This window comes from Dipteris shenzhenensis, chromosome 19 (assembly GCF_047967505.1).
Source record: "Dipteris shenzhenensis isolate YYH24624 ecotype China chromosome 19, Dip_SZ_1.0, whole genome shotgun sequence".
Lineage (NCBI taxonomy): Eukaryota > Viridiplantae > Streptophyta > Polypodiopsida > Gleicheniales > Dipteridaceae > Dipteris > Dipteris shenzhenensis.
The window spans coordinates 35,585,454-35,596,778 of record NC_141614.1 but is presented as its reverse complement, the minus strand read 5'-3'; positions in this window follow the sequence as shown (position 1 = coordinate 35,596,778).

Sequence of the window (11,325 nt, the reverse complement as noted above, 5' to 3'; positions counted from 1 at the left end):
AAGAAATCATAGTCCCACGGTAATGAGCACTACTAAAAATAGAACCTGAGATGCCTCAAAACATGGGCGCCATTGCATAATCGGACTCAGCAAGAAAATCTGCAAATATCTCTCTTCTGCCAGAACTCCAAAATCCCCGGGCCTCAAATAAAAGAAGCTCCATACCCAAATGTAGAGGTGAAGGCTCATTTTCAAGCACTTCAACAATGGGTACAAAAGGAACAAGCTCAATTTGATGCTGAGAAACAAGCTCAAGACCCACCAATCCATGACTTGGCCCCACAAAGTATTGATATTGTACTCGAGCCCTGTTCCAACAACAAACTCCACAACATAATGTACTGCCACATCAACTTGAAGGAGACGCACTCTCTAGCATCCTAAGTTTCCCTATGTCAATTCCCATTGGAATCCTCCTATGAAATTGTCCCAATCTCTGGGAAAGTTTCAAAGGATAGATTGAACTCACAAATCATCCTCCAGCTATGAACAACATCAAAGATATCCCTGTGCGGATGGGTGAGAGAGATGACATATGCAACATCACTGTGCCTTTGATCCACAAGGCACATAATGAAGTCCAAGCCATAGTGGATGGTGGAGCAGGTGTAAATGTCCTATCAAAGGAGCTCTACGCAAGAATGGGGTCTCCCACCAATGCAAAAAGCTAATTTCAACATACACCTTGCTAATAAATCTTACTGGGACGTCCTTGGTTACGAGAAGCATCAGTCCTCCTTGATTGGGGAACTAATAGACTAACAATCTAGAATTGTGACACTGTAGTCAGGGTGAATGTGGGAATAGGAGCTATCGAACCAATTGTGCCTAGAGCATTGGATGACACATCTTCAACAACAATCTAACAAATCAGCTTCCTTGCAATAGCATGCCATAGCGAGCGATTCACAAAGCAATTTAAATAATTGGATACAAACATTGGCAACCATCTGAAACAACTGCCATTCATTAGACCCCATCTTCTCATAGATAGATGCTAAGGTGCTACAGATAGATCCTCCACTCACACATGAAGAACCAATCGATCTAGAGATGTCATTCTTTGTGGCCGACCTCAAGTGGGATAATGAATCTGAAGAAGGTACCCATACCAATGATGACTCAGATTTTCCTTGGGACCTTGAAACTGAGGGTGAGAGTGCTAAAATTGAAGATCAAATCTTTGATAATGACTTAGCCATTCTGCATGCCCTAATGGCAGCCGAGCTCCCAAAAGTTGAACCTCCAAAGTTGAATAACAGCAGAAGATCCTGCAAGAAAGATGGAGGAGGAAATCACAGAAAGCTAAGGCCGAACACTTCAATGAATTCGAGTGAGTCCAAACAAGGATCGTCGAATTGTACCTTGCAAAGACAACTCCCTCAAAATCAGAACCACCGCCTCTTGAATGGTTGCCTAAGGGACTGGAAGGAGTATGCGTAGCAAATGAACCCTTGCTTGGAAACACCTTACCAGTGGAAAAGTTACCCCACAGTTCCCAACGTCAGAAGTTTCAGAAATATAAGCCACATGTGCGGATGAAGCTCAATCAAGAGACTTCAAAAAAAGAAAGTCAAGAAGAGCCTAACAAATTGGTAAATGCAACTTTGCCACCTAGTGCACATAGCACATGTCAGGCTAGTTCAACACCACCAAAGGCCGATCTTCGAGAAGTGCCGGAATACTTCAAGCATTACACAAGTGGCAGTGCGCCAATAGCAATGCCAAGATCACTAAGACAATTTGAAGTTCAAGAAATTGATAGCATTGGAGAAACTCCAATCTATGAGGGACTGGCAAAAACATGCACAACAAACCTCCCCCTTGAAGGGGAGGAAGAAAAACTGGTTTTCATTGGGAAATAGCTTCGACAAGAAGATGAAACCAAACTCAAAGCACTCCTAATGGAATACCGTGACTGCCTAGCATGGTCATACAAAGAGAAGACCAGACATGGCAATACACATGATACCTATAAGGGAAGGTGCTCACCCTAAGGTATGTGGACCAGATTCATCTATGAGATAGAGCACACTGATTGGGTTTCACCCATCGCATTGTGCTTAATCAGTTGGAGAAGCATATAGAGAAAGACTAGTCACCTACCATGCAATGACAACAGAAAAACGTAGAAGAAAGACATGGTTTGATAGAAATCTTAAAGCTAAAGAAATCAAGGAAGGTGACTTGGTCATGTTATACAATGCCAAAGTACACAAGGGGAAACTGAAGTATCTAGGTCAAGGACCCTACCGAGTATGAAAGATGAATCCCATCAGAGATATGCTGCTAGAAACATTGGATGGAGTCCAATTCAACACAACAGTAAACGGGAGCCACTGACTGAAGTGCTACTACATCAACACGCAAGCCATCCCCGACAAAAATGAAGATTTGGGAAACCAAGTCTTCCTTAGTTAGGATTAGATTGTATCACAAGCACTCACTAGCATATACATGTTTTTGCACATATAGTTTGCACTAGATTGTTACACGCACACTCACTAGCATATGCACGTTTTTGCACATTTAGGAAGACGTAATCAATTTCGTATTAGGGATGATTGAGTCTTAGTTTCCCTATTAAATCCCACAAATAAGCATATAGTTAGACACATCACGTGCCCTCACATGATTTTGCATAGGCACATAATAGATTGCATCAATAATAGTATCACACACTTTCATTCCATACTCTCAAAGCATGCAATGAATTCACAAGCAGGACAAGAAGCTATGCCAAAACTCAAGATGAATTGGCAAAAGAGTCTGTAGCCTCAGCAACAAGACCCCCACCAAACATCACAGCCGTCTCCTATTTGCAAAAATATCAGACTTGCATACAAACTTATCTACAAGGTCAATGATACGGGTGCAATCGCATCCAACATGTATGCAAGATAGCAAGAAATGCCAGCCTCAACAATGAGACCCCCGCCAAACCTCTTCCCAAGAAGATTCGATGGTAGAGTCCGCAACCTCAGCAACAAGATCCCCTCTAAAATTCACAGCCGTCTACCCCTCCTTAAGAGGAGATAAGCATCCTGACTACATACCACAAATTGTATGGTGCAAAAGCATTACAGCAGGAACGACTCGCATGCCATAAGCTCAACAGCCACTGGGTTATGCACATGGCATCCCAACTCTAAAATCAAAATAAGCCATAACCTAACGATGGGTAATCAAATGGATCCGAGAGTATGTTGTCTCTATGCCAACATGGACTTAGGTAGAACAGAATATGTGTGTAGAGTAGCGGCAAAGCTCTGCTTGTACTTGCATAAGGCTAGAAATAATCCCTCTTAGAAATCCAACTTGCATGTTCTACATGCAAGTTCTACATATGATTCCTACATGTAACTCCTACATGCGAGTTCTACATGCAACTCCTACATCCGAGTTCTACATGCAAACATGCGAGTTCTACATGCGAGCACTACATGCGAGTTCTACATGCAACTCCTACATGCGAGTTCTACATGCAACTCCTACATGCAACTCCTACATGTGAGTTCTACAAATTCCCACATGTAACTCCTACATGCGAGTTCTACATGCAAGTTCTACATGCCAGTTTTACGTGCAACTCCTACATGCAACTTCTATATGCAGTTCTACATGTAGAGAGAAAATGTCTTACAATTTCTACATGCAGACAGAAAAGCTCTCCAACTTGTATAAATACCCCATAATGGAATGAAGCCCACACTCTTTGGGGCATTGTGTTGAGTTCTACTTTGGTATTCCAAGCAATTGTCTCAACTGTCCATGCTTCCTTGCACTCCACGTCCAAAAGCATGTCCTAACCTTGCAACTCCTCCTCCCCTCTCCTCCAACCTTGCAACCCATCCTCTCCCTCTCCTCCTCCCTTCTCCTCCTCCCTCCTCCTCCTCCTCCTCCCTCTTCCTCTCCTCCTCGCTCCTCCTCCTCCTCCTCTCTCCTCCTCCCTTCTCCTCCTCCCTCCTCCTCCTCCTCCTCCTCCTCCCTCCTCTCTCTTCTTTCCCCCATGCTCTTACACCTTCTTCCTCTCCCACTCCTATGCTCCTCCTAAACCCTTAGTTCCTCAACCCTTAATCTCCATGATCTACAAGGGCGACGAGTACTCCACCATGTACCCTACTCTAAACCCTGGAACCTCCTTCTAAACCTTGGAACTCCTTCTAACCCTGGAACCTCTTCTAAACACTGGAACCTCCTCCTAACCCTCAAATTCCTCCTAAACCCTACAACCCCTAATGAAGACGAAAGCCTTCATTACCTCAACCATGATTATGCACGTTACTTTTACACACGCATGCACCATGTTTGCTTACCACACTTAAGCCTACGTCTCTCACTGGAACACGACTCGAGGTCCTAAGCTACACGTCGTGTGAAGATTTTTGAAAACCTCAAACTCAACTTGTACATGTGTAAATGAGTGATGTACCGTATTGTGGTAAAGTCATGGGAGCACTCATTGACTCAGTGTGGGCATCATGGATGTGTGGTTATATGTGGCAATCAAGCTTTAGGATTTGATGGAAGTGTATGTGCAAGGGAAATGATGAGCCCAAGGTGTGGGAGCACCAAGCTAATCCAGTGCATGGTATCCAGAGTATGACGGGGTTTTATTGTGGGATGACATACACCTTTCATGGTTGTCCCAAGTTCTTTCTGTATGAGGGCATGAGCATTTTTTGTCGTGGTTGTCTTGTAAATCCATGGGGTTGGGATTGTGTTCATCATATGTGAATGGTCGGTGGGGGCAATTAGATGCTAAATGCTGGTGGCATGCATTTGTGTGCACATAGTCAATGAATATGTGCTTAAGTGCCTTAATGTATGAAATTGTGGGAATTCTTGGAGAGTGGTAAAAGGCAAAGGTGACGTGGCACTTATCAAAAAGGCATGCAAAGGTGGCTACGTGAGGACGAGGCGAGGAGCTTCTGGATGGCGAGGTGGCAAGATTGCAAGGAGAGAAAAGATACCGGGGAGCTTCATGAGCTCTAGAAGAAGGGGAGCACTGCTTATGGTAGAAGAGGAGGAGCAGGTGGAGATGGCAGATAAGAAGACGGGAGATGGTGAGCAAGAGAGGCTCATAGTGGAGACGAGGAAAACCGTAAGCTTGAAGGTGGCCTAGTGGAGGATCGCAATTCGCAGTTGGAGATGGAGGGCGAGCTATAGAGACAAGAGCGGAGCTTAGAATGAGCTTGGACGACAGGGGTGGTGTGACTACAGGAGCTGGACGCTCTCGGATAGTAGGGGGGAGCTCTAAGTCAGCTACTGCTATTGTGGAGCGGGGAAGGCCTACACTGGAAACTGCGAAGGAGGTAAAAGATCGCACAAGGAGAAGAGGTAAAACGGGTGGTCGGGGCCAGGAGTTCCAAGAAGGAGAGTTGCTAGGAGACATATGAATAAACAGGAGAGCTCAATGCAAAGGGGAAGCTAGTGTGAGTTTCTCGTAAAGGAGGCCGTGAGCTGCTGGAGAGGTCGACGGTTGCTGGTTGCTGATGGGCATCGCTACTACAGGGGCTGGGGGTATGCGACGGAGGGGGATCCCTCAGAGGAGCTTCGAAGAGCAAGGAGGCTACAAGATATGGAGGAGACGGGTGATAGGGGGAGTGCAGCGAGGATATGAGCTAGCTGGCCGACAGACAGTAACAAAAAAATGATCAAGCAAGAGTTCACAGGTAGGGCAATGGTATCATTTTCTAGAGGGTGAGAAGAGAGTGGGCAACAAGAGATTAGAGGACTCAGGCTAGAGGTCGAAGATTGCATAGGAGGAGTAGAGGTCAAGGAGTTTGGAGGGTGAAGATCCCAAAAGAGAACACATAGGAAGGCTACGAAAGGTGAGCTTGGCTCGATATGAGCTTGGAGGCAAGTGGATAGCAACCAAGACCAAGGTGCGTGAGCTCACAGAAGGGCCTCTTCATTGAAGAAGAGAACCTTGAGCAGGAGAATAGCTATGAGGTAGCTCTACCTCATATAGCTTGAAGGCAGAGGTGAGCAAGAAAGGCGGGTCACATCATTTCTAGTGTTGTTGATGAACTATGGGGAAATAGTGGTTGTCGCCAAAGTATGAGTTGTATATAGAGGTGTGTAGAGGCCAGGATGTTGAATGAACGCCCTTTGCCTCTAATAGTGTTTTTCAGTTGTTTTAAATGTGGATGAGGGTTGCTGTGAAGGCGGATTAGGCTCTACTGCTTTTGTCCATCCAACGTATACTACAAACGACAACCCCGATATATCTGTAGGTGACAAAAGCCTCGGAACCCTACATACTGAGAATACCCTGCTCTTCCCGCGGAAGCCATGGGAAAGAGCCAACCAATTTTTGGGTGCTTGCTTTAAGCCATAGAGAGTTTTCTTAAGATGGCAAATCTTATTCTCATTTCCTGATTCAACATAACCTGCTGTTGGTTGTTGCATGTAGACTTCCTCGTCTAGGTAACCATTGAGAAAAGCATTCTTAACATTGAGCTGGTACATATTCCATCTGTTGAGTGTCGCTAGTGATATCAAGAACTGTATGGAATCCATCTTTGCTACTGGAGCATAAGTCTCATCATAATCTTGACCATATTGCTATGCAAATCCTTTTGCAACTAGTCTAGCTTTGTATCTTTCAATACTTCCATCTGGATTGTACTTCACTTTGTATACCCATTTGTTTGCTATGACCTTCTTTCATGGTGGAAGGCTACATAATTTCCAAGTATTATTCTTGTACAAAGCATCCATGTCTTCATTCATAGTAGTTTGCCATTTTGGCTTGTCTATTGCATCTTCAAAGTACACTAGCTCTTCTGTAGCCATGATGGTAGTCATAAGGGCATAGTTGGTGGTTTCAACCTAAATTGCTTTGCCTTTCTAAGCATATGTCAATCTAGCTGGTGGTATGCTTTCCCTAGTAGACCATCTAAGCTGTTGTGGCTCTGTTTGGGGTGTTTCTAGAAATTCTTGCTCTTCTTCAATCTTTTCTGTAGATGATTGTGAAATCGATGTGTCTATCTCATGTGTGTTTGAGGTTTTCCATTTTGATTCCTCATCGAAGATTACATCTCTGGAGAGAATGACCTTGTGATTCATGGGATCATACAACTTGTATGCTTTGCTTTCTTTACTGTAGCCAACCATGATGCATTTGTGGGAATTCACATCCAATTTCCTGTGATGATCATCATATATGTGGGCATATGCTATGCAACCAAATATGCAAAGATGCCCAATGTGTGGCTTGTGTCCAGTGCATGCTTCATAAGGTGTCATACCCTGAATCAGTTCGGTAGGAAGGTGATTAAGCAAGTAGTTTGTAGTGGCTATTGCTTCTACCCAATACTTATTTAGAAGATGCTTCTCACTAAGAATTGCTCTAGCACTGTCAGTTAAAGTACCATTCTCCCTTTCAGCTCTTACATTCTGCTGAGGAGTATCTCCACAAATGAATTGTCTTCAAATGCCATGACTTCTACAAAAGTTCATGAATGTTGAAGACTCCTCTATCTGATCTCGTGACTTTGATCTTTCTACCTGTCTGGTTTTGTACCATGGCTTTGAATTCTTGAAATCTGGAAAAAACTCCAAATTTATCTTTCAGAAAGTAGACTGAATAATATCTGCTGTAGTCATCGATGAAAGTCAAGTAGTAGTGAACCATTGATGTTGTGGGTCTGAAAATAACCCCATACATCAGTATGTATCAAATCAAGAATACCTCATGCTCGATAGTTACTTCTGCCAAAATTGGTTCTCTTTTGTTTGCCAAAGCAACATGCTTCGCAACTTTTCCAAGAACTGTAGGCAGCTATCAATACTAAAAGAGAGACTCCATGGAACGGAGAGGACCATTGCTCCTTCAAAAATGTAAGACCTCATTGCCAACTCATTTCTAATTGACTCATTGACACAACGTAATAGAAAAAACCCTTTCTGCATAAACCTTGAAGAGAAGCAATCAGAAGTGATATCACACTCAGGATTAGAAATTGATTTATCTCAGAGAAAGAAGGAGCTCTTTCGGTGAAAAATAAGCAAATCCCCCCCTGGCTAAGCATTCAAACTCCAGCTTCAACACCTCTAATGAAACCTAATAGAGATAGATGTGTGCTCCTTGCCCTCACACTTTGAACCCCTTAGTTCAGATTCCTTATTTCTTCATCTAACCTCCAAACCTAGCAAAGCTTTAACTTCATCGTCTAAAAATGGTCAAGACTTCTCATGTTTCTTGCAAACTAGTGCCTCAGTGTATGAAGGAGTCTCCTTAGACTTCTCATCCTGTTTATTCAGAGTGCTCCCATCACAATTTTCATCAACACAACCATCATCCTTCTTCACACACTCCACCTATTGTTTTGCCATAGCGAGCTATGTTGGAAGGGGCTAACAAGAAGGAGAGCATACCAACAAAAATGTCTTTCCTTGTGCAACCACCATGCTAGTTCTATTTTAGTGTGGGTTGTAAGAAAAATGTATTCTCTTGCAAGCACAGCGCTAGTTCTTGGAACTATTTAGTGTTTCTTAGAGTTAATTCTAAAACCAAGAAAAATGCCACAATTGCTTGTTCAATGACTGCAACCAGCAATGGTTACAATAATAGTATTATTTATATTAAATTTCAAAAGAGATTACACCCAACAAGTATAACAACTCAGCTATTGCTGAGAGCAAAAGTTGAACAAAGAGATTACATCGAAAGATAGTTTATAACAACTTAGCAATTGTTGAGAGCCTCATCGAAAGCCAATTATGTTGTGGGAACACGTGTTGCACTCCGTGCGTGTGCCTTCTAGAGAAGCTTCAATATGGCATTACTGCACTTCATCATGCAGTAAAGCAAAACAAGGTAGAGATAGTGAAATCATTGATGCTTCGAAGAAGAGCGAGCTCTTATCAACATTGGGGAGACTTGGACCTGAAAAACACCTTTGTTCATGGGAGGTTTATGGCCATAAACAAAGAGCAAATCGAGATGTGTAGGATGCTCTTGGATCTACTCCCACAAAATCAGCCAATAGACTGCCATCGGGAGCAAGAGCTTGTAAAAGCCATCAAGTAGTTGGGCTACTCGTTACTATAGTGGAGCTGAAACAAAAAATTGTATACCCCTTCCAGCATAGCTCGCCGCTAAGCTATGTTAGCAAGGATCTCTAAACAAACAAATCTTCTATTTTTGGGCACCCCTCCAACATAGCTCGCTAGCAAGCTATGTAGGAGGGGTATTTTTAAAAAATTGCTCTTTTTTTAATTGAGTAAAGAGGCATTTCTTTAACAATGTTAATGCAAATATCTCTACGTAATTGTTATGCTCACATCTAGTAGATCTACTTAAATATTGTAGAATTTTCAAGTAAAGCAAGCTATTTCTAAAATATCAAATAGTCTATTCTCTCTTTGAGATGTTGACCGATTTCTGGTTGCTTGCAAGCCTTGGTCTTTCCATGAAAGACATGTAAAACCCTTAGGATTGTTTGCTATAGTATAAGGAATGTGGGTGCTATATTTATAGGACTTCATGGAGAGGTATATGATCTTATGGGAACGTAAATAATGGATGTGTAATTTTTAGTAGGTGTCAACCCATAAGATCGTGCCCAAAATGTCTCCTTCCACAAGCATTACTACATTTGGACTATAATGTTTTTCCTCAATGTTTCATGGATTCCCCAAAATGGAAGAGATGATTGTTAGGTCTTGTGATTAAAAATAGAGAGAGAGAGAGAGAGAGAGAGAGGGGGGGAGAGAGTGAGAAAGAGAGGGATATAGAGATGTGTAGCAAGAGAATTATGAGCTGTGAAATTTTTGGTCAAACCTTCTCTTTCATTTTATAAGTTTGAGCTTATCTCTTTTATGTAGATTTAGTGAGCTTTATAGTTCATTTGATATAATTCTATCATTGTTATTTTGTATGATTCAAGGATAGTTGTAATCAGTTTTTAAGGTGTGGTTATGTAATTATTGAAAACTTTAATAGTTTGGTGATGACTAGGTCTATACATAGGTGTGCGAGGACAGGCGTGCAAGGGAGACTACAAAAGCAATCAAGAATAGTCATGACATTGAGACTCAAGAAGGGACAAGGAGCTACATCATGTTGACAGCAGCAAAGAAGGAGATAAGGAGTTAGAGCATATAGAGAGAAAAGGGTGATAGAAAGAAATGGGATTAGAGAAAGATGTACTTGCGTAAGCTCTCCTCTTCTCTCTCTCTATCTATTTAGCAATTGGAGATGGTGCAAATAAGTTTTTCAATTTAGTGTTCTAGAATCAACAATTCCTATGTTGACAAAATGCAAATTTATTGCAGTCGGCCGAGTTTGGATTAGAGAAAGATGTACTTGCGTAAGCTCTACTCCTCTCTCTCTCTATCTATTCTGTAATTGGAGATGGTGCACATAAGTTTTCCAATTTGGTGTTCTAGAATCAACAATTCCTATGTTGACAATGTGCAAATTTATTACAGTCGGCTGAGTTTGGATAATAAGGAAACTATTTCTTTTGGTGCAATATAGGCCTAGTGCATTAGACATGCGGAACTAAATAAATACTGTGAAAGAGGTGAGCATGTATTCAGTGGTAATGAACATTGAAAAGGGGGTTGGATTTATATCAGAGTGGGAGAAGAAATTTTTCCCATCCTAGCTAGAAAATGAAAGGTCTCAATATGAGTGTCATGAAAAAGGATTACTACTAAATGACTTAGAGGATGATACTGAAGCATAGAAGATGGCAACAAGTCCCTTCTCCATAAGTTCTTGGGATGTTGAGGTCCAGCGGTGGCTGCTTTGGCTAAGAAAAAGAATAACCGAACCACATCTGTGGAAGTTGTGGACGTGAGTGATTTTCAGCCCAAAAGAAAAAAAGAAGATTTAGACTATAGGAAGGAGAAGGCAATAAGTAAAAGTACACAAGTTGGATCTTTTGTGATTTGTGGAGATGTTGTGGCAATGTCCAATGCATTCATATAAAAGAGAAGGCCGCTAGAATTGAAGCTATTAAGGATTTGTTGTTGTTGCATGTGGGCCATGATGGAAGGATGAGGAAAGGGGTTAAGATATCTTACAATGTAGATGTCATATTTTTGGACATGCCACTAACATGGAAGTGGAGGGTTTCATGGTCTGCCTAGCAGGAGGGTTTAATGTCATGCCTACCTGGAATGAGTGATCCAATGAAATGCTTGAGGCAATGCTTGGCCTTAGTATATGGCAATGCTAGATGATGTAGTAAGGGTGCTTTTGATTTCCTCTACTATCCATAGAAGGGGGTTGGAGTTGCAAATTGGGAGACATGGATTCCATGTGCATGATCATATACATTTATGTGGAGTGGATCTTTTTGGGAA